Source organism: Manacus vitellinus, unplaced genomic scaffold, assembly GCF_001715985.3.
Source record: "Manacus vitellinus isolate BGI_N305 unplaced genomic scaffold, ASM171598v3 scaffold_17_pilon, whole genome shotgun sequence".
In the NCBI taxonomy this organism is placed as follows: Eukaryota; Metazoa; Chordata; class Aves; order Passeriformes; family Pipridae; genus Manacus; species Manacus vitellinus.
Window position 1 is genome coordinate 14053403 of NW_021939256.1, and position 25033 is coordinate 14078435.

The following is a 25033-nucleotide window of genomic DNA, read 5'->3' on the forward strand; positions in this document are numbered from 1 at the left end:
CAAATTTGGCCACTCCTTTTGAAATTCTGTAGGGTAAAGAAGGAGCTTAGTTTTCCTTATTTTGGTAAATCTCTTTTTAGAAAGTTCAAAGAAACACAGAAAACGGTGAAATGAATCCATAAATAAATAAAGACATGAAATATAAAGAGTTTTTATTTTTAATGATGGAAAAACATTTAACAAATGCAATTGCAAATTAATGAATAATCTTAAAAATAAAGATATTCCTATCTGATCACACCGTAACAGTTCAACTATCTTTGTTTACTGTGTTTAAAGCTAGATGTATCTGAGCAAACTTGATGGCTTTACAGCTTTATCCATACTATACAATTTCCAAAACAAACAAAGAGTTTTATTTCATTCCAGGAATAAACACGTTAAGAACAAAAGTCACAAAGGTTTATGAATAATCAACCATGAGTGAAGAAATGTAAAGACAATTATCCTTCCGCTTTGCAGCTGAACCTTTAAATTGGATGCTGCACCATTGAGAAAGGAACAGACCAGTTTTGGGAAACAAGAAATTACCTTAATATATACAATGATATTATCAAGCTGAGCAAAGATGCCAGCATCAAAGTGAAAAATGGGGGGGCGGGGGTGGAAAGCAGCTATTTCCAGCTATTGTAGAGAGTCAGGTTCTGCATCCAGCGTCATATTGACCTATGTTGTCAGCAGCCAACTGACTCCCTTCCTAGAGCTTCAGGAAGAAATCCAAAGGCACAGTTGCATGAATACAGTCCCCAAAAAGCTACTCTAAAGTACTGAATGGGACATTGGACTTCTGGAGCATGGGAACACTGAGCAGCTGCATACAGAGGGTGGCCCAGTCCAGGGCCATCACCAAGGACTCAGAAGTAATTTCTGCTGAGCAGCTCACATCTATTAGCTGAGCACTGCAAAGACAGCATGGGTTAGCTGCAGGCAGCTGATAAATCCCCATGCTCTCACCCAACCTCGACTGAAGAAGCAGGGATTAGTTTGGGTGCAGAGGGTATTAAAGAGGGCTGACATGCTGCAAGCTACCCCTGTACTCTAGCCATAGCTACCTGCAGGATCCAGAGATGACACAGGAGTGGTGGGAGGGCTTTGCAGCTGCTCCATGAGGGAGAACGAGCTAGGAGCAGAGAGCAACTGTAGCACAGACAGGGTCCCCACTCACCGTGGCACAGCCCCACAGCAAGCAAGCAGAGCAAGGTGTGTGAGAACAGCACACTTTGCCAGCAGACCAGCAGACACAAGACAAGAGCAAGACAGCAAATCAGGTCTCATGTCAAGATGGGAAATCCAAACGACAAATTGGGAACAGCAGAACACAGAATTCTACATAGACACACACCCCTACAACACAGCTCAGACACAGAGTAACAGCCCTAGGCTGAGCTGAAATGGGCTTCCCCATCCCACGAACTCAGGGTCTGGGTGAAAACCCAGGTGAAGCTGATCAGGCATATGAAAGACTACTAGTGCCCTCAGGGTCTTGACACATACCACAGGTGTAGAGGAAAGCAAGTAAATGTAACCTGAAACTCTCTACATTCCACACAACATTAGTGTTTCTGGACTGTGGTTCAGTCCTCTTTTTGCTTGGTTGTAAGATTGTGACTATTACTTGGAGATCCTCTCCCCTCAGCTTTTAAAGATTCTTTTGATTTATAGATTCTGCTATTTAGATTCTTGTACAACTTCTGTTCCACCATTCCATGTGGCACAGATATACAATCTGGACTGAGTTCTTGGAGAACTGAGAAAAAATATCTGAGTTGGTTCTCAAAATGAACAGACTAGGTTTCTTCAGAGACATCCTTAGACTGCAAACTATACAGTGCTAAGATAGTCTCTTGATTGATATACATGTTTTTGCTATGGAAAAAGGCACAGTGTATCTACAGAACGAAGAGATACAACATAGCATTACAATGACAGTTGTAGATAAAAAATAAATCAAAAATAAATCAATAAATTACACTGTAAGGCAAAACAGCCACAATGCACGTTGAAAAGTTTTCAAAAGGGTTGGCATGTCCTGCCACCATTACGTCACTCATTAAACAACCATTCAAAAAACTCAAGAGTCCTAGATTTTATTTATGTGCCAGAATTTACAGATGACTTTCATAAAATCAATATTTTAATTCATTGTTCCCTCTGTCCTTCTTTCCTCTGCCCCAAAAATTTATATGGATATGAATGTCTGTTCAAAGGCAAGATGAGCCTCTATGGTTTCTAAAGACCTAAGCAGCAAACAATCACATCATACTTAACAGCACAGAATGGTGAGCAATTATTATGCTAGTGGTGGATACCTCTGAAATAAGTGAAATTTATATTGTAAAAACATGTTTAAAACTGACACATGAATGTGTCAATTTTTCTACCCAATCCAAACTTTACTTAAAGATTTTATAATGTGTACCCAAACAAAACTCTGCTTAAATGTTTTAAATATCTATTAAGATAATATCTAAATGTTATAAATCCTAAAGCTCTCATCCAAACAAATATTTCCCTTCTTTCAAAAGAGATTTAGTACAAAAAATAAATTCTGTGACATTTTGTACAATTGACAGCTAATTATGAGAGTAATTCAGTTGATTTCTAAACCATTAAAGTGTGAAAACAGTGTGAAAAAGTAGTCCAAGAAATGAGTAGTCATACAAAATAACATAAAAAATAGTTATATTTTTATGGCAATTCAGTGTTTACAGGAGAGACAGAGCTCCCATATGCTGGTGTTTTCCTTCTCAGTTTTAATCTTCCTTATAGATTTCTCCTACTTAAAACAGACAAAAGCATACCAGATTTTAAACTGATAATTAAAGATGTGTTGAGCTTGTTCCTAACTCAGTAATGTGTGTTGTGGTTTAATGCCCATCACCAACTGAGCCCCACACAGCTGCTCACTCACTCTCCCATCAGTAGGACTGAAGAGAGAATTGGAAGGGTAGAACTTGGAAAAACTGTGGGTTGAGATAAAGACAGTTTAATAGGAAAAGTAAAAGCTGCACACACAAACAAAGCAAAACAAGGAATTAATTCTCTGCTTCCCTTGGGCAAGCAGGTGTTCATCCACTTCCAGAAAGGCAGGACCCCATCACTCTTAAAGGTTACTTGGGAAGACAAAAAATGTCACTCCAAACATTCCCCCTTTCCCCTTACTTCCCCCCCCACTTTACATGCTGATCATGATGCCATATGGTATGAAATATCCCTTTGGTCAGTTGAGGTCACCTGTTCCGATTGTGCCTCCTCCCAGTTTCCAATGCATCTCCAGCCTCCTCACCAGCATGGCAGTACAAGAAGCAGAAAAGACCTTGGCTCTTTTGTTATTGTTGAGCTCTGCTAAACAATAACAAAAACATCTCTATATTGTCAACCCTGTGTTCAGCACAAATCCAAAACAGCCCCTGTGAAGAAAATTAACTCTATCCCAGCTGAAACCAGAAGAGTCAGTCACTAAAAACATAGTAAATATTTCAGAGGGAATCTCAAATCATTCAGGATGGATCGAACTTGATTACTGTCATAGCCTGAACTTTAAAAATGTTGATGCAAGCATGTTGAGCCACAGATCTATGCTGAATCTGAAATTAAGATATCAAGTTCCAGGGAAAGCCCCTTGGCAAAGGCAGAATGGGTCAGAATACTCTGACCATGTTTTCATGCTGTTCTGGCCAGGTCAGCAGAGCAAAGCCAAGGCCCCAACTACTCTTTCCCCTTTGTGCTGACTATTTGAAAGGCTGTAATTAAGTCTAAGCTTTGAAAAGAGTGAAATGAAGTAAAAACTGCCCACATTCTCCTTTCCCTGTAGGTATCCACAAGGAAGAGCTCTGTTTCAGTCTCACATGCCATGAAAAAAATATGGGTTTAGAAAAAAAAAAAAAGAAGAAACTATTCTTCTATACAGTTGTGTCAGCACAAATATGGTAGAACTAGGGAGTTGGTTTGCAGTTCCATATGTAGTCAAGCTGTAGAATGAAAGTGTTTCCAAACCCAAATACTTCATGCAGCAATAACTGAAGAAGATTTTGCCAAGATTTAAAAATATTGCAGATAATGTGCAAATTTTCATCAAAATGTCTGGAAAATATAATTTTATAATCAGCCTATAGCACAAGAAAGGCTGAAAGAATACTAATGTGACCTTTCCATTATCTCCTCTCAGAAGACCTGAAAATCATGTAAGGTTTGTGAGAACCAAAGCAAGCCTGTCAAAGTCACAGGTATAAGCATTTTACAAGTCTTCTGCACTTTTCTTGTCAGCTTCCCCTCTCGTGTCCTTTCTCAGATCTCATCTTAATTCCTCTGCAGCTTCAGACTATCTGTTCCAGGATATGTGCATCACCTGAGCAGAAGACTCTAATAGTTGGTAACCTGACACTGCCTTCAGCTGCCAGCTGAAGGAGTGTCATATGAGAGGCAGATGGACACAACTGGCTGTGTCGTGCCTCTGCAGGCACAGTGTTGCCTGAAGAGTACAAAGCAGTAAATACAACCTGCAAGTCCCAATTTCTATTTGCAATATCTACAACCTGATTTTTCACCAGACAAATTAGCTTAGCTTTAATAGAACAGAAAAATAACTTCAATAAATTGCCTAGTCTTTGCCATAAAAAAACAAACAAACAAGCAAACAAAAAAAAAAAAAAAAACAAACCAAAACAAACCATCAAAAAACCAGAGGACAATTTAACCAGCCCATCTTTAAAGATACACAGTGACAGGTAGCTCCACAACCTCACTAGACAATCTCTTCCATTTCTTCAGTGTCCTAATCATCAAAGAAAAATTGCTAACATCTAATCTGAGTTTTCCTTACTGAAATTTAGGCCTACTGCTACCTTTCTCAGACATAATAAACAGTTTATTACCTTCTTCATTATTAATGACTAAAAAAAAGCTATAACATGAGTTCCTTGCTCAAGACAGGAAACTACTGGCATATGGCATCAGAAAGGAGAAAGGTTTGGTAAAGTGTAAGTTAAAAAAACCATTAACTATGATAATCGCCCAATTTCAGTTGAGTTTTTATTAATAGTATAGGACTTCAGCATAAAAGAGAGGAGTTCAGCTAAATTAAATATTCTCAAGCTGTTCAGTCTGGACAAATTTCAGGTAAAAATACTTAAAATCCTGGCTGAAGTACAACAATTCAATGACTATATCTAGGACCTCATGGAAAAACAAAATAGCTAGAGAAAAAAACAAACCCATAAGCCATATCTTAAAAAAGGATAGAAGTAAAAATAAAATATAAATAATATATAAATATTATTTATATATGAAAATAATAAAAATATTGTAAGTGCAAAGGTAGAACAAAAAATTAAATGCTAATTGACAGATTCCTTATGAATAAGTCATATCAAACCAAAGTAATGTTCATCTTTGGCAGAATTACATGCCCTGTAAATAATGGAAAGGCAGTAGAATTTATAAAGACTTTGGCACGATCTCAGGTTGCGTTTTTGCAAGCATACAAAGTATCCATGGTCAAAAGCTACAAAAGGTGTAAAACATAGTCACAGTATTGCTATGTAGCTAACAGGGCTCCATATGAGTCTGCTCAGTACTGTTGGAAGTTTTCATTAATCATCTGAATAATGCAGCAGAACATCTTTTGTTACTAAATTCAAAGACGTCAGCAAACTGAGTTGTACGAATGAATGGACTCGGAAGGATCTTAAGGTATCACTACGTAGTAGTGATTAATATGCAGTCGTACAGTGCAATTCCTGGGATGGTAATTCTTAGTATAAGCAGCCTTATTATGCTAATCTTAGAAGTATTTAGAGTGTTACAACAGTGTAAGTGGAAACTGAAATATTAAAAATCATGTTAGTTTCTGTTTTACACACACTGCAGTGGAAAGAGAAAACTATTACAATACAAAAATATCCAAGATTTTACAGAATCAAAGAATATGCAGATTTGGAATGATCCCACAAGGATCACTGAGTCCAACTCTTAGCCCTGTACAGGATGATTTTGTGTTGCTTTTCAAACTGTTTCCAAAGTTAGTGTGTAAAGCTCTTACTGTCTAACCCACAACAATGAGAGTAACACAGAAATACAAGGTCCCATTAAGCATTTAGAAGTGGATCTAAGTCAGGCTTAAAGATAGAACATGTTCTTATTCACCTTTAGAATTCTACTGAGCAGAAAACTACATCTAAGCTAGCTTTCTAGAGCACCTTTATAGACAGTAAGCAAAAGTAAGCACATTACAGTATAGTTTATCTCATCCTAGGATACACACATGACCATGAGTCATACCCTACTGCTGCACTGTTCTTTCTGTGAACTGTAAGGGAGACTGCACAAATAGCTCTACACAGGCATCTTAAGTTAGAGAAGCATAGTCTTGTCCTCCACATTTGGGCAGACATTTTGAAGCACTCCTGTTGTTAGAAAAGGATCAGAATGGTGCCACAGCTTCAGGGTTTTTTAATCTACACTATTGCAAAACAAACGAAGACCTTGGGTTGTCATTTTCAGTCTGAATTTCTGTTGCCAGTTTGGCAAAAGCTGATACTAGAAGGTCATGCAGACCACCTTAGGGTGGTCAAAATAAAACAGCTTCCACTTGTGCTTCAGAAAGATATCTTCTTGTGTTATGCCCATTTGCTTATGATAAAGTTCAACAGCCGCTTTCAAATGCAGCTTTCAAATACTGCTTAACATAGTGCTAAGCTGAGCTAGTTCTTCCAAGTGGGAAGTTTGGGGAATATCAGGGGTCACTATTTACCAATAAAAGAGTATACCATCACAAAAATACTCCTGGTTGCTATGTGACAAAAGGCAACACTAGATTTCAGGGGTAGTTGTGTACATATCCCTTTATTCCATACAGCGGCTACTTCCAATTCTCATTGAGTTTGAGGCCTAGAAAATCCACAACAGTGATTTCAGAGAGAAAATTAAACATACCACATCATCCTTTCTCCTATTTCTTTTGTGTCCTGAAGAATCGATGACAACTGTGGCTGTGTAACACACAAAACTTTACCTTTAATATCAAGAATCATTGACACCTGAGTGAAATACAGTGTTATAAATGAAGCTTCACAACCTTTTGCCTCAATTTAAAGGCAAACTGTGTGATTTTGCAAAGGATCATAAACTTAACCTTGCAGACTGTACACACAACAACATATGTTATATGATGGCAAGTAGAATACACTAGAGTAACCCTGGAAACATCCAGGAGTGGGTTTCTGAGAATGAGGAGGTGGGGCTGTGCAATAATAGGGCCATAGCTCCTGCTCTGACTGTTGTATATTTCTTCTTTGGTAGTAGAGGTTTTGACCCTCATGGGAGACTTTACTTTTACACTTCTTCTGTTTGATTTAATTTTTTACCTCATTTTTCTAACAATATATACTATTTATGAACATTTCAGCCTTAGATTTATTATTTTCCTCACAGTGGTCCATTCTTCTCAGAGGTATGAAGTTCTGAAAATCAGATAAAACCCCAATATCAATACTTTCTGCACTCAGGGAAAGAAAAATCTAGTTATGTCACCACATACTGCTAATGTACTCTCTGTGTCAGCAGAATACCTGAGGAAAGGGATCATTTTGAGTTCCTGAGGAGAAAATGGTCCCAAAGGATGAATAAATGGTTCCTTCCCCTCTTTTCCAAAGATAAATACAGAGACAGATGTTTCCAACTTACAGTCTCTGGAAAGCATAGGTACTGGACTGCTAAGTTGCCAAGATATTATTGCTCATGTCCTTGGTATAGTGGCAGAAATAAAAAACTCTACTGTGGGTTAAATGTTTGGTTTTTCATGCCATACTGATAATATTCTATAAAAAAAACCCTGAAGGACAACATACTTACCTTTTTGAAGAATTGGTTTTATTTTTAAATTCTCACCAATTATTCTGCTTCTCTCTTACCTTACAGTAATTATCACACCCAGTTTTCAAAGACTACACTAGAGGAATTTGAAGTAATCCTGAAATTTCTCCGCACACAAAATTCAGTCTTTCCAAAGAATGATTAAGAAAGATTCCAAGATTCCCAGGAAAATGGAGATCACATAACAGTTCTCCAGATACAAATGAAACAGAGGAGAGAAGAAAAAATTTGCCCATATATCCAATCAAAAGACGATTTATCATTAATGTCACCTTTTTCAAAGCACAAAATGGAAAATCAAAAATAGGTCTCTGTACCTAATGGCCAATATCTAGGGGAATATGTCATTCCATAGTTGCCCACTTCCTTTTCATTAAGCATTTCATACCTGTTCTAATACAAAGTAGCCACCTGAAGTATCTAGAACTTTTGCTATCTACTATGGAAGTTATTCTTTTTCTAAAAGTGTTCTGCTTTAAGACTGAGTAGGTAAAACAAAAGTAGAGAAAAGTAAATGCATATAAATATTAGAATGATTATATCATACCAGTATCATTTAATTAACATATGTACTTTCAATTATAATGATTTAGCTTTAATTTGGATCCACCTTTGCACATATCCATGCTATGCATGGATAATTTGTTTTTAAGTACATCTCATACAGCTAGCAGAACTCAATATAAGTGAAGCTATCCACCTGCTCTAGTAAACCATTAGTGATTTAGAAATGGGATAAAATAACATTATTTGTCTCTGAAGTTGTGGCCCCCTTACAGAATCCCTCCCAGTTTTCTCATTCAGTAATTTTCTTCATCAGAAAATTAAGAGCTTTGAGAGTACTAGAAGTGCAAAAATCAAAGGTATTGTCACACAGAGATTCCATCTCTTTGACACTGTTCCAACTTCCATTTGTAATACAGATATTTGTACCCCCACGGCAAAGTCACTTAGTGATGGGAGGGGGAGAGAAGTATTCTTTCATTGCTTTAAAGTCCAGATGGACCTTTAATAGCTATATTGCTCAATGGAATTCCTAAACTGGCAAACTTTTTCTACTTTAGTCACTGCTCAGTTAGACAGTATAATACAAAGTAAACATATTAATTAAGTCTTTTGTTAAAAATGCCTTGGTGCAATTCTTTAAGAAAGAAAAACAACAAGTTCAACAATAAACAGGTACTAAAACTTAAGTGCAGTCACATCCTCCACCCCCTGGCAGTTGTCTAACCTCAAATTTGTGTAAAGCTGAAGTGCTTAGAGACTTTTAAGAAAGTATTTCAGCCTCATTCAAAGCAAAGTGAGGATAGTTAGTTAGTTTACCCGAGCATTTACAGCAAGATATTAACGAGAACCTGAAACACGTGTTACATTAGATACTAGAATAATAAACTTCATCTAGACATAATGCAAGAATACAGATCTGTATGTAACCACAGCTCAGGATAGTTCAGCTTAAACTTGATGAGGTTCAATAACCTGGTTCAGGAACTGGTCTGTGATTAGGCAGTAGTTGAGTTTCAATCCAAATCCTGCAAGAGGGAGTGTTTGGCTCAGTAGTCAACACAAAGTACAAACTTTATTTGTAATTCACTGGTCATCTTCACCTTCCAGGGAAACAAAAACCCAAAAATAAAAACAAAGGCAAACAAAACAAACAGACAAACAAAAAGGTCTCTTGTATTCTTCAAGGAAAAAAAAAACTGCAAAAAAGAAAGAAACAAAAGATTACTTAAGATAACACTGACAAAAAAAAAGTTTAAATATTTTATTATTTAAATCAGTCAGCTGAAGTATTGCTAACAAATGCATAGGATACAGTGACTGCAGTTGTTCTGGCCAGGTAAAAAATGCAAATCTGTTCCAACACCAGCTGAACACATTCTGTGCAGTGCTCAGGAATACATTTTGCACAGGAAAGGGAAAGTAGAAATTTCCAGGACACTACCAAGAGCGTTACTGACATTTCCTTTCCTTCCTTTAAGCTTTCACTGCCTTGTCAGTTCACTAGGTTTTTAGCTTCACATCTCCTACTAGCGATGCTTTGACATGCTGCTGATGAAATAATTCAAATCTAAGCATGAAGAAAACTTAAAGCCTATTTCAGGAGTACACAAATAAATATGCTGATTTAAGAAAGATAAATTGCATCCTTTGCTTTGTTATATTGGATTTCCGCAACTAAATTAAAAAATAAAGGAATAAAAAGGGACTGATTTAAAAATACAGCACCCTCTGACATATGATAGGCATCTCTTCTCCGCTGCTCAAATCTTGGGTAGAGGGAGAAACTTACAGCAAAGATTCCCTGTGATCTTTCAAGCTCACTGTTGCTAGCAACAATACTTCCTGTTCTCCTCAGAACTTACTGTTAAATTAGTCACATAAGCAATGCAATTAACATGACCTATGTGAAGTGACATCAGTTGGAAGGCAGGGGCTGCAAGCCCTGTACACCTTTTCTGCATCAAGGCAGAATGCTTGTGCTGCAAAGTGTTAACATTCCCTCTTCTCTCCTGAAAGATAGCATGCTGAAAAGCATAGTCAAGCTCTGGGAGTTGAAATGAGTCATACAGTGCCTGCTGCTTTCTGCCTTTGTTACAATAAGATAAAGGTCAGCAAAATTAAGAAGGTTTAATTTACACCATAAACTGACACAAATATATTCTATTGTCACCCATTTTGTTTTGCTTTTCTTGGTTATAATAAAATCTATTTTATTAGAGCAGAAATGCTTAACTCAGTCTTCATGTGAAAACCAACAGGGAACTGAATCCCAGAAAAGCCTAGAAGAATGAAAAGTCTTACAGATGATTTTTTTGATGTCATCTTGCCTCAAACAAAGTTGGCACTGGATATCAGAAAAATATCAAAGGAAAAAAAACAAACGCAGCATAAAATATTGTCAAAAACAGTTGATCATCAAATACACTGAACCAATAATTAAGCGAAACTCCAACACTTCTAAGGCTTTTTCATGCATCTATGTGACATATTTATTGTTAATAATGAGTCGGCATCTAATATATGTCTGTGTACATTTAATAGTTCAAGTGAGAAAATTATCACTTATGTCTGCCTCAGAAAACTGAATCAAGGATCTTCTTTCTGTACATGGTCAGCAATGTCTTCATTGATAGGCAAGAAGTCCCAGGTCACAGATAAATGCTATGTTTGTCTATGTGACTATTTACTTCTACAAGATGAGGCTGAGGGATCTTCTGTAGTGCTCTAGACACCCTCAGAAAATAAATCTTTGAACAAGTGTTGTTTATCCAACAGAAGACTATAAACCAACAATTCCTGTACATGCTTGGAGAGAAGTCCAAAGCTCAAGGAACTTGACTAGATCTTGAGGGCAGGAGCAGGACAGAATGTCCACATGAAGATGACAGCAGTACTGCAACTAAAGCTATGTAAGAAGTTCCAATTTCCCGTTTCCAATAGAGGATTTCTCCCTCAAACAAGGCCAAAAAATGAAAAGAAAAAAAAAGAGAAAGGCAGAATAATTCATCTTGGTGGTGAAACTTCATAATGGTCTAGAGCTGGGTGAAGGCCAAACACTCTTTACAGTAAACAGCATCCCACCAGTCCCAGGTAACGATCTAAATATTGCCAAGGAGAATCTGTGTCAAATGAGTGGGGGCAGAGTGTAAAGTAGAAGGGGCTTCTCAGATGACAGAGACAGCCTGGAGCAAAGGCGGCATTTTCCCTGATGGTCTGAGATCCCACTATGTGGAACAGAAGAACAATGTTACCTCAGCAATGACCAGTGAGAGACAGATCAGGAGTGGTTCCAGCCAGTCCTGGTGGAACAGCCTTGACAAGGCTTGCTCTTGGCAGCAGCAGAAACATGGAGGGGAATGGGATTTCCCACAGGTATGGTGATTTTTACCTCAGTCTGGCAGCCTGAAGCCACGGAATGTGGGGCAGCACAGTCAAACTCTCAATCTTACAATCTCCTGTAGGTCCCAGAAAAGATGAAAGGTCCCAGAGTCACAATATAGTTTTAGAAATTTATCTTAAGTGACACAAAACTACTTACTAAGTATGCTTTAATCACCTTGATCCTAGAATTGGGATCCTAGATAGGAAATGGAGATGCAGCAAGTGGAATGATACCTTTTGCTGGCTGCCTAAATTAGCACCTCTGTTCTTACTGCATACAAGTCTTCCCAGCTGACGCCATCTGCAAGCAGGCCAAATATATTTGACATCAATACAACACTGTATTGTCCATACATCATAAGAAAAGTTCACGTCTGCCATTCACCCTCTGCCTCTAAGACCTATTCAGCTTTACATAACAATCACACATGCAATTTTAATAAAGGTTGGAAATGCCATACTCCATATTTTTTTTGTAAATTACTTACTTCCCTGCTGCTTACTCCCTGTTTGCTTTGATCAGTTTGGGAAATTCATGCAATCACAGCCACTAAATGAAGAACACTGTCTGAGTATAATGTTCTAGTGGACAGAAAGTTCCCCAGCTCTCCATTCTTGCTAACTAGCCTGCAAGCACCTTATTATCTTCCAGCTTGATAAATCAGGGGGAAAAAAGGGTTAGTGAAGACCCCATCTACACATAAACTTACCATGGTTTTAAGATCCTTCTGTGAAGCCAAAGCAGAGTACAGCATGGACGCTTATTTAGTTCCCAAGTAGCATGTTTTCGTAGAAACACAGAAAATATAGGGTTGAGGTATCTAGTCCAAAAACTTGCTTGAAGTAGATCTCATTAGATGAGGCTGCTCAGGTTGTGACCCATCAAGCATGAAAATTATGGAAATTCTACAGTCTTCCAGGTAACCTGTTCCTGTATGTAGTAACACTTATGGTAAAAACTTATATTCTTATCTAATTAGAGTTTCCCATTTTTCAACTTTTGTCCTTTGCATATCATCCTACCACTAGACACTACTAAGATGACTCTGGCTCCATCTTCTCTATATTTTCCAATTAGTCAGTTGAAGAGAGCAGTAAGATCTCTCCCAAACTTTCCCTTACCCAGTCATTTTCTCCTATGCCATGTGCTCCACTTCCTTGGCCGTCTTGATATCCTTCCAATTGACTCATTCCCATATAGCAGTGTCTTGTGTTGGGAAAACCAAAACAGGACACTCTACTCCAGATACAGTCTCACAAATGTCACACATGCATAGGCATGCCACTAAATGCACACAGAGGGGAAAGCTCACTTCCCTGGAGCTGCTGGCCATATTCATGCTAATACAACCCAGGAAGTGATTAGTCTTTGATGCTTTAATTGATTGGCATTTTTGTTTCAAGTCATTATTTTTCTATTGTAAATAGATTTTAATTCTATTTCAAAATCTTTAGTGCACTGAAACTTAAAATAAGACAGTTAAAAGAGAAATAGCTCTGTGACAGGGGTTGTCAGTGTTTTACATACAACCAGGAGGAACTGATTCAATTTCTGCACATACTTACATCTGAGTCTTTGTTTACAACCAAGAGTTGTGCTAATTTAACCAGCATGATTTTTCCTCCTGCTCTACGGACACAAATCAGCTTAAGAGCCTTTCAGCAATTAAACTGAAGTCATTTTTATACCACTGTCAATAGAATGACCCTTACTTACATCAGGGCAAATGAGAGTTAAGTTCTAAGAGTGCCAAACAAAAATTAAATTGACAGTAATAAATGCAGTACATCCTGGTAGTCAGCCCCCACCCACCACCCCAGACCCATACCATAAGCCCTGTCATGACATTGCTATGACTTTCTGAACTAGTGATACTTTTCAAACTGGTAGGCATTACCAGACAATGGATTAAATGGTCACTTACTTTTTCTCAGGAAAAGGTAATATATCACAACTTTTTGCATAATATTCATTTACTTCTTTAAGAACAGTATTCACGCAAATCTCTTAAATAGAAGGATTTTTTTTCCTAAAATTACTTTAATAAAAACAGAGGCATTAAAATTTTATACAGAACATTCTAAAATGCCAAAGTATTAATTCAGGATAATAACTTCTTTAAGCATTACTGAATTATGCATTTTAAATTAACAATTTTCAAAAAATGGCAGTGGGTATATTACAAAACTGAATATAAATTTTACAAAACCTATTCCAAGTATTTTCTATGCAATGATTTGTGTGAATTATTTAACGTTTTCATTAGCATTGTCTGGAAATATGCAATTTTATCTGACTCATGTCTTGAGCTTCTTGTAATGTTAAAGAACCTAGTTCTGCAAGTTTTCTTGCATAGGCATGCCACTAAATGCACACATGCACTTTTGTAGAACTCAAGTTATTCAGTATTGAAACTAAAAACTTATGCTAAAGGTGAACAACATTTGAATTGCTTCATATGTATGTTGTTCCTTTGCAAGCACTATACATTTATTCTTCCATATTACATAAAACAATGAAACAAACTCATAAAATTTTGCCTAGTTTTCATGCTTTTTCAGAAGCATATAAAATTTAGGCTTGAAAAGTGAGACAGATTTCCATCAAAGAAAGGCTTTACTTTAAAAATTTAAGCAACAGAAAAGAGTAGCATTTCTTAGTGCAGCATCTGTTTCGAAAGAGATATGGCAGACTAAATAATTACATCAAAAGTATTCAAACACCAATTAACACTTGACTTGAGGTTCAAGTAAAGATTTAAACCAGATCTTATTAGACCATCTCTAATATATGAGAGAGTGAGACACAGGCAGATGACAACAGCTATTGAAAATTAAATCTGCTTAATTGTTTTCATCAAGAAGAAGGCAGCTGATGGCTAAAATTTCCACAGGAATTTTCAACTTAGATAGGCAGAGGGGAACTAGGTGCCTCAGTGGTAGACACTAGATACCGAAGAAATCTTAGTTCCTTTCGTATTGGTGAGCTTTGTAGATATCTAAAGCTCTACACACATACGCCTCTATAAGTTAAAATTCAGGTCAGTTAGCTGTCAGTAATGAGCGTTGCTGGTTACGGTTGCTAATGGTTTCAGTTCACTATCCTTTAAAACACATATACTGATTGGAGAAATAAACAAAACACAGGTTTTCCTGTTCATAAGCCCACTACATCCATTTTTCTTTTTCCAGTGTTAAACTTGCCGGTTGCTGCCACTTCTCCTTGTCAGCAGCTCCCAAATAGACAGACTGAATTGACCTTTCTAATTAACACATGTGAATAAAACCCAGATTCAGGATGTCACTGCATTAGATTAAAATATGCATATCAGGGTTTTTATACCAGGCTGTAAAAATGTCCATCTGCCAAAAACCAGCTAAAGTGAGGGAGAGTAAAAAGTGTGGACCTATGCTACAAGTTAGCAGACATAAACAAGGCAAAGTCTTTGGTATGTATTTCCCAAAGGACATATCAAGAACTATCTCCAGCATACTGAAGATTATAAGTAAAACTTAATTTGGGGTATTAATAGCTATCCTGAGAATTTCATCTCTGCAAATGTTATTACTATTACAGGGGGGAAAATCTGTATATCCATTCTACTGAGGCCATTAGCCTGGAACTTCATATGATGGAAGGTATTTCTTGCTTAGAATATAAATTCACTTGCACAGTGTGTATTTTTTTTTTTAAGAAGGAAGAAAACAATAGAGTATATTGGTTTCTTGCCTTCTTAATGAGAGATAAAAAAAATACGGATTTTTTTTTTTAAGCTTTGTCTTTGCTTTGGCAGTCATATGTTACAGGTGCCTACAATTATGTGGAGGTGCATTCAGTATTAACATTTAAATATTTAACTGCATAATATGCCTATCTAGCCAGCATATGAGATGTCTAAATGATGAATCTTACACTCACAGTATGTCATTACATAAAATCTTACCTGAAATCATCTTGCCCACAAAGCTGTAATTATAGAAATGGAGAATATGTCTACTTCCAATTGAAACTCATAATGTCAATATCAACAGATTTATACTCATTAGTGATTGCATATTCCATGATTTCATATCTTATGGTAGTCCAGTAAAAGTCATATCAAGCCACAAATGCTAGATTTTATAAAGATATGGGATGCAGATATACATCAGTAGAAACACATGTGAAACCAAAATATAAAATTACATGTTTTCCATAGAAAATACCTGTGACCCTCTAATTTTAAAGAGAAAGAAAAAGAAGCAAAGCATAAAGGATGTACCAACAAAACCTTCAAAGATGTTACAGTACATTTCTTCTCTGCAATAGTACAGCTTATACCACAAAAAAACCCTGGTTGGTAAGAAGCTCACACTCACCAAATGAGGTGCACTAACATTCTTGATTAGCATAAAATGGAGAAAGAAAATTTCAAAAATCGTAATGAAGATATTTTTTAAATTACTACATCAAAAAAATTAACATGCATCATCTCTTACAAGTTTGATTACTAAAAGGAAAGCATTCCTTTAATATTTTTATATAAATATGGTTTTAAAACTATACCTAAGTAAGAAAAATAATGTCACTATCCTCACAAAATAGTCCCACACACTGACTCTAATTAAAATACAAATAGAATCCTGTCATTCATATTTTGCAGTCAAATGGCACAACAATATTTATTCTCAGCCAAAAGTCACTAAAATGAAATCATTGCAAGACTTAACACTATAAGAAATGTTCAACTAGCAAAACAAAAGAGCAGCAGGAGTAGAGTTACTACCTGAAATACAATAGAAAACAGAGCTAAGAGAAGCAGTCAACAAAAGCATACATCTCAGCTGTTATTCACTCACATACAATTCCAACAATACATTGTTTTCTGGGCAAGACATTCTAGACTAAGTACAAAACTGATTTTCTCCCTAATAATGTGAAGTACAGGCAGATCCACAAATCTGTTTTTGTTCACTAGCTATGCAAATTTGCCTTTTGTACCATCACAGAAAGCCAGAAAATGATGGAGAAGGAAAGAAAAATAACTGATGCCAACCATTCAACATATAACAGAGCAAATGGAAGAAATTCATTTTGTCTTACTGCAGGATGGCAGCATTTAGTTGGTTGCTCAGCATTCAGCTGAGCAGACTGAAATTGCAGTAAGACAAGACTAGGCATTCTACTGTATTACCAGTGTTTCTATTTCTGCTGCATTTCTTCATCAGAGAGAAAATGTAACTTCAGGGTTTGACTTTTCTATAGACTAGTCAGTATGAATAAATTTATATCTTACATTCAAAATAACAAAATCTTCTAACTGTTTACAGTGTTCTGGGGAAACCAAAGCTGCTAAAATTTTGCTGATTATTCCTTGAAATATGAGGATGGGATTGAAGCCAACAGGTTTGGAGGGGCTTTTTTTTTCTTAATGGTTAACAAAACCATAAAGAGACAATCAGTGGCAAACACAACCATGTTCTCAGTAGAGAATTTGAATTAAGGAAGCTAGAATCTAGGTTAATTCAAGACAAGAACGACCTCTTGCGAATATATCAGCTGCAAGGAATCATATGTCACAAAAGCCCGAGTTCTCTGCCATAGGTGAAGCTCCAAGACACATTCTGAGGAGGAATTATGTCAGAAATAGAAAGAAACAATAAAAATAAAAGAAAATATTTGAGTTGAAGATCGCTCCATCATCTTCAACCGACACAAAAGCCCCATGTCAGAGGTGATGGAAGAAGAAATTAGTTTGAGGCTTAGATGCTTGGGGTAGGTGCTAACTATTTCCAAGACAAAAACAACTCTCTTCCTACCAAGGAGAAGCAAAATGAAAGAGAAGCTTCTTTCTTTTCAATGAAATAGAACAACCTGCAAAAGAAATTCTGAACTCCAAGAACAGTTAGCAAAACTTTCAGTATATACAAAGGAGGTCTATGGTGTCTTCATTGTTCTCCATATCTTGGGCTCATCATGAACACAATACCAAGTTCAGAGATAAGACCATAGAAAAGAGACATCAAGAAGACAGTATCTTTGGCACAGTCACACCTGACTGACAGATGCAATTCACTATGTCATGGTCTCAGTTTGGTGCTGTTTTCACACAGAAGGTTCTTCTGGAAGCTTCTGTTGCTTGTATTTTGTAAACTTCTCTGAAGTCAGTCTTGGCTAGGAAATATGTCTTTATGAAACACACGGTGAAGTCATATCTCTGAAAGGACATTGGGTCAGCTGAGCAGGTGGGCTTACAAGTTAGAAATGTATTCTTCAAGCTTTTTTTTTAATAGATTTTCATGCAAACATCCTAAAAGCAAAAGCGAGTGTTAACAACAGCAAATAGAGGGTAGTAGACAAAGCTAAGTGACCCCTTAAGGTCTGAGTGTATAAAACCAGACAGCAACCAGTCTATGGTGTGTTAAAATCAGATAAGCCTATAATTGCTGAACGTTCTTAAAGCAGGAAAGGTTCATTTTAAAGTCAATGTTTTTATTCAAATCTTCATTTTCTCTCATCATTTCCTCTTTCTGGGGACCTGTTACAGATCCTGGGGAAACTGAATGGGTAGTAAAATCCTCTCTGACAGCTTCACAAAGGCACATTTTCCCCATACACTCATAGTTCAAAAGACACCCAGGATTTCATCCATCTCTGACTCAAGTGGACTCAAAGGTCACCATGAAGATTTAATTTAAAATGAATACTTGTTCCAACTTTAATTTTGTAGTCTGGTCAGTAGTGGAGTGACTAAAGGAAAGCTACAATACAGTAAAACATTTCTAACTCTACCACAAATTATAGTCACTATATATTTTTCTAAATGTCAGTTTGTAATCATAAAATTTGTAAAACATTTTGATACTGTATGACACTGATTAGTAATTAAAAAACCTGTCATAGGGCCCTGGAAACCAGAAATCTTTGCAAATTATAGAAAAACAAATCTTATATTGATTTAAGTTTTATAATGCAGTTTCATGATGTCCTAATTATATTATTTACCGACTTTGAAAAACTTTGATTTTTTCCAGCCTTTCTTTCAAACTTTTTTTAAACTTTCCAGTGTCTACTAACAGAATTTTGATTTTCTGAATTACACTGCCTCATCAGACCTGGTCCCCTTTTGGGGCTATTGAAGAAATGCAGAAAGTAGCCCAGACACCCATCCAGGGAGAGAGTACTAGTGAAGAAACTGCCAGGCAGGAATGGAGACTGAAAGGAGGACAAGTAGTTCTCTCACTCTTTTAAAAATACAAAAGAACCCTGTGAGTCAAAAAACTCTAATCAGTGTCCCATCAGAAAGTGTTATAGGCATATATTTGCCTTCTCTCCACTCTGCCACTGTGACCGAATGCATTTAAGCAAAGACAAAATTGCAAAACATCTCTCCTGAGCACCATTTAGAAGCTGTAGCTCTATGATTTTTTCCCACCCCTTCCAAGGTATACACATATTACGTTGTTCATATTCTTTGACACAGTCCATATTTGACAAAATAAGTTACTTATCAATAACTAGAATTCTTCAAAACATTTACATATATAAGTTTCATTTATGTACAAACTGCAGTTACTAGGATGCAGATTCCATCTTTCTTCCAGTGTCTGCCCACATTTGTTTCCACACAAATGTTACTTTAAAAGAACTCCAGGCTCAGATATCAGCATCTTGGTGTTCTTCATTTAGGCAGTAACTGAAGGATCATTCTAGCAAGTCATGTCCATAGTGAATATCTCTGCAGTAATGCAAAAACTAAAAGACTGGTGTTTCAGCTCCAGAGCTGTATTAAGTAAATTCTATGATAGAAAGGATTTTTCAATGAGGTCCCAGACACAGTTTGAGCTCTAATGGAGTCTTTTGTCAAGGTACGCTTCAGCTATGTGAAAACGGATTCTCCTTTGGAGTTGTTAATTCAAATAGACCTTCTGAGGTCTAGGGGTGAGCAATGTAAACATAAGAAGAAAGAGTTATCTTAAAACCAAAGGTGAAGCCAGGTAACACCTGAGAAGTGAATTTAATAAAGCAATGTAAGGATTAGAGAGAGTTAAGCACAAATGCAGGCTTTCAGCAAAGGCACATAGAGTTCAGTATTAGGAAATAGCGGAGACAATAAATCCACTAGGATACAGGACACCCTGACATAGAAGAACATAAACCTGAACAAAAAATGCTAGCACACACAAAAAAGGACATATAGAAGGAAAACAAAGAGAGATAAGAAGAGGGACAAGCCAAACAATTAAGCACTTTTGCCAGATATTGAGAAACCCTGCCAAATGCATAAGGAAACTACCCAAATTAGGGAAGGTTCAAAAGTTTAAGAAGAAGATGATGGTGAGGACAGCGGGTTCATGATGAAGAAAGACCGGAACGACCACCAAAGTTCTCCCCAAATTGAAGACCACGCCTCTAACTCCGCCTCAACTCCACCTATTATGAATATTAAAAGTAGATGTTGCAATGTAATAAATATTCATAATATGTGATGTAATTGCTTAGCAAAAAGTGTATAAAAGCTCAAATTGTAAGTTCTTCGGGGAAGCAGTTTGCCCAGGGCGACCTGGCTGCTTCCCGGCCGTGAAAAATAAATACCTCCTGCTTATAGACTGAAAACTCTGTCTCTGAGCAGTTCCTCTGCGCCTTCTTTGGGGCAAAATTTGGCATCAAAGGAATGAGGTGTGGCTTCAGTCTCACAGGAATTAAATTTAGCCATGAAAATTGTTTTTAGGTGACATCAGGCAAAAGAGAAGGAAAGACATAGGCTTGGTGTCAGAAATGCATCTGAGATGTACTTTTGAAACCATGTTTTAATGATCTGAAAGTCTAGCCATATTTCTTGGTATTTATCAGAGAGGTTCCCTGTCCCAGCTCACTCATTTGAAATTCCCATTTTGCCAAAGGATGTTTTCCCACGCCTGAAGAAAAGCAGGAATCCTGTACCACTTTCTTAGCATTGAGCATGACAGTATTGTCACCATAAAATATGACAACCTCAGAAGCAGATCCAAAATGTAGGCTCTGAAATTTCATATTCATGTTGGGTTTTCATTCTCCTCAGAACCAGCATCATCCTTCTGGCTGCTGAAATAGTTCACACAAACAGAAAGTCTGGGGGGGGGTCTGTCACATCAGATCAGGACTGTGGAGATGCTGAAAAGGGCATCCGCTTACTGGTGCTGGCTTGAACTATTAAAAAAGTGCATTACTGTGAGAACTGCTGTGTTTGATAGAGATGATGCCTGACTGAAGAATGGATGGTTCTTAGCCAGTCAGCATAGAATCTGAATGCATAGCAATCCTGAGAAATGTCAAAAGTACACTCTATCTTGAAACATACTGGGGATAGAGTAGTGACTAAATTATAAACCATCTTGTAGTGTTAATTGAAGGAACAAGTTAAAGGCAGAAGGACTTTCGTTGTCACAATATCCAGTGCTATATGTAAATTTTGGAGACACAACTTTGAAGCGCTTGGTGTCTGAGAATTGAGTGTATTCTGTAGACAAAAAGAACCTGTTCTTTGATCAAAAATCTAGGTGAAGCTATGACAGAAAATACATTGAAAAAACTCAGATCCTGAATATTGAACATAATGGTCCTGATTCACTGGGATTCATAACTGTCTTAATCCTACCTGAAGACAGAAAAATGTGTGTTAAGTTCAGCAAGCCTAATATCAGTCCCTTCTTGAATGACTTAAAAAAAAAAAAAGCCAGTGATCTTCCTAAATTTACAAATTCAACAGTTGTATCTTCTTTACCCAACAATGGATTATCATCTTTCTTTTCTCTTTAGAGAGCATAGAGAGCAACACTTCCTATGTGAGCTACTCTGACATCAAGTGAAGAGGAAAGTAACAGGTAAACCAGGGAATGGTGAAAGTAGGAGTAAAGGAAGACATGGGTGACAGGTCTCTGCTAGGCTCTCAGTGATGTTGGCACAGTAACAAGGGCTGAGCTGAGGATACACTGCCAGAAAAGGCCTGGAGTGAGGAAATCTCTTACATCTGCTTTCCAAAATATGGAAACTGAAGTGAGACTGGCACCAGAAACTAGGGACCTTGCAAACAGATGAAAATACAAAGGTGGGCAGGTATCTGGAGACAAAGGCACACTGCAACATCAAGGTTCCTTTTTTAAATAACAAACCCTCACCTTAAACATGGTGAGTAAATCTTCATTTCTTGAGGGAATGCATAACCCCCATGGAAGTAAACATATACAGCTAGAATATATTGTGTTTAGCAGAAGCAACAGAGTGGTGCACTTCACTGTGAAAGCTGGTTTGAACTAGGACCAAACTGATACCACATGTTCCCTAGAATGTAGGAGCAGATGCCACCTTGGGTCTTTTATTCACCGTAAGTAGAAGATGGTCCTTGTAATTGCCTGGGCAAACTAAAGGAGCATACAAGTTTATTCTCACCCAAAATCTCTAGACACCTGGAGTCCATAAATTTGGACTCCTTGGTTTTGGTTTTGTTGTTATTTTTTTTTCTCAGAAATGGTTGTTATCATGAGGAAAGGTAGTAGATGAATAAACAAAAATACAGCCATCCTTCTGTTCCCTTATTCGTCATTGCAGTCATGGGAAGAAGAACATGGAAACATATCTCTTTATGGGGAAGGAGGTTCAGGATGATTCTTGTCCAATGTCTTATTAGTCTGTTAGAAAGCCCAATCTCACTCCCCAAAAGATAGGAATCTCCTAGCAGATGGCTCAGAAAACTGAATTATCTATTATCTATCAGAACAAGGAATGGGCTCAAGTGGCACTGGGAGAGGCTTAGATTAAATATTAGAAAAATTTCTTTACTGAAATGGTGGTCAGGCATTGAAACAGGCTTCCCAGAAAGTGTTGGAATCACCATTCCTGGAAGTGTTCAAAAAACATGGCAATGTGGATAAGGTGTGGATAAGGTTTAATGGTGAACAGAGCAGTGCTCAGTTTATGGTTGGGCTCAATGGTCTTAAAGGTCTTTTTCAACCTTAAAAATTCTATGATTCCATCATCTCCACTGAGACAGAAATGCAGAGCTTGAACATTGTCCTAGTTAGAACAGCTGGGACCAATTCATCACTGGATGGGTGTAACCCAAAACTGTGTATTCTACAACCTTCCATGCCATTTCCCAGAAACTGTTATCAATAGAGCATTTATACCCTCTGCCCAGAGCAGCCTGACTCCTCAGGCTATAAACTAGGTGTTAATAGGCCTGCAATATAGGATGATACTCCTGTCCTCACACCCTTTTATGGAATTCCCCGCTCTGAGGGAAGGACTGAGCATTTCTGCCTGAACTGGAGAATATATAAACTTGGAGTTTTGGGACGTTTTTACCACTCGTGGAATCCAGAGGAAGACTGCAGCTCACCACTCTCAACCAGACTGAGACCACCACCCTCAACTGCACTGCAATCACCACTTTTGACCAGACTGCAACAGCTCTCCCACCAGCAGGTTTTTCCCCTCTCCCTTTACTTTGGACTCAAACAGGGCCCAAGGAACACCACTTTGTTCATGCCCCAGGGTGCTGGGTTATACATTTGGGTTTTGTGGGTTAAGACCAATTGTTTGTCTGTGTAATCGTACTTATTGTATTTTATTAAATTGTTATTCTGACTTATAATCTCTCTTTTGAGTTGAGTTCATTTCCCCTGCTGGTTAACTTTTAAACCAGTACAAACATAAATCAAGACTGTAGTTCAAAGTCAAAACTGGAATCATACTGTTACTCAGAGGCAGAATAGTGGTTTCTGTTATTGGGGCTGATCATGAAGAATGCTGTAAAATTGGAAAGAGTTCCTTCTTATGCCCTCCAATGCTACCTTTCCTGCATTCTTCATACAATAAAAGATTGCAAACAAATAATACATAGAAGATCATTTAATGTAGTACAAGATCTGTAGTACAGTTTTCTTCTTTCTGGCTTAATTTAACATAGCTCAACATACTTTGGAATGATACTCTTCATCCATATCTTATGTTTTATTAGGAGAAGACAAAGAGAGCCCATTACAATCCCCAACACACTTGGTACACTTTATCAGGGATTAGACCACTTTACAAATGCTTACTTAGCTAATATATTAAAATCTGTCTGTCCCAGTTGAACCTCAGAGATTTTTCTACTATAGGAGGAAAAATATTTACATGAGGTTTACACTTCATTTTAGTTGTCCTGGGCATTCTGCTGGAGTCATGAAGTACTTGTCCTGTCACATGAAGATATAAAAAAAATGAAATGCTGAGAAATGACCCACAGATTTAGCTCTCATCTGCCTACAGTGATGATGATAGTCTGTAGTGTTGAGAAGTCGCAGATTTAAAAAAATATATTCTCTCAAAGCAGTGGTATTGCTAAAAACAAATTTCAAAGTGCATATAGAAAGCAAGAAAATGTTGCTTTATGTTTTAGCAATGGCAGAGCTATAAAATAAATTATATCTGTGTGTGGTACAGAACAAAAATAATTCACTAACAAAGATAAGCAACCACCAAAATGTCAAACAAAAGGCTGGAAACCTTTATTGAATCAGATGTTTATCAGCCTTCTGACAAATGTGTCAGCTACGGGTATTTTAGTCAGCAATTTCAGTAACAACCAAATGGCCTTTTGTACACTGAACATGAAGACAGCCTTCAATTGGCACAGAAAATAATAAATGCCAGGCTTTTGAACCTTCAATTCTCACTTTTTTGTTGGATGTGTTGAAAGAGATAAATAGGATCTTCACTGATCTCCTTGCTCACATCGACCCAGAACGTAATTTTATTCAGAAATTTTATAAATTGCATGCCTCATTTAAAAATCTGGAATTAAATGTTGCCTTCCAATGTAGGTCATCAGCACAATTCTCAGAACATCTTCAAGACAGCAGGCTGTATGCACAGCATAACAATGCTCACAAATAACTACCTAGTGTCAAAGAAGTGCATGCAGTAACAAAACCCAGTTTGAAGGGTAGATTGGAAATGTTCAGACTCTGAATGCTCTGAAGTTGGGTGCTTCATAAATGTACTTCTTTGGGCAAGGCATGTGATTCAGCAGTACTTCTGTGGGTAAAACTCTGTCAATCACAGTCTGCTCAAAAAAAACCAAACAGAAAACCCCCAAACAAACAAAAGTCATCTTTTCTCTCCAAAGAACCACAAAGGATGGAGGCAGTGGAGGGACAAATTCAAACCAAACAAATAGTCTGTTTATCAGCAGTAACTCTGCCAATTTGTTGAAATGATGCCAAGTTCACTCCAGATTTGCATTGCAGCTCTGATGAAAGACTTGGTGTA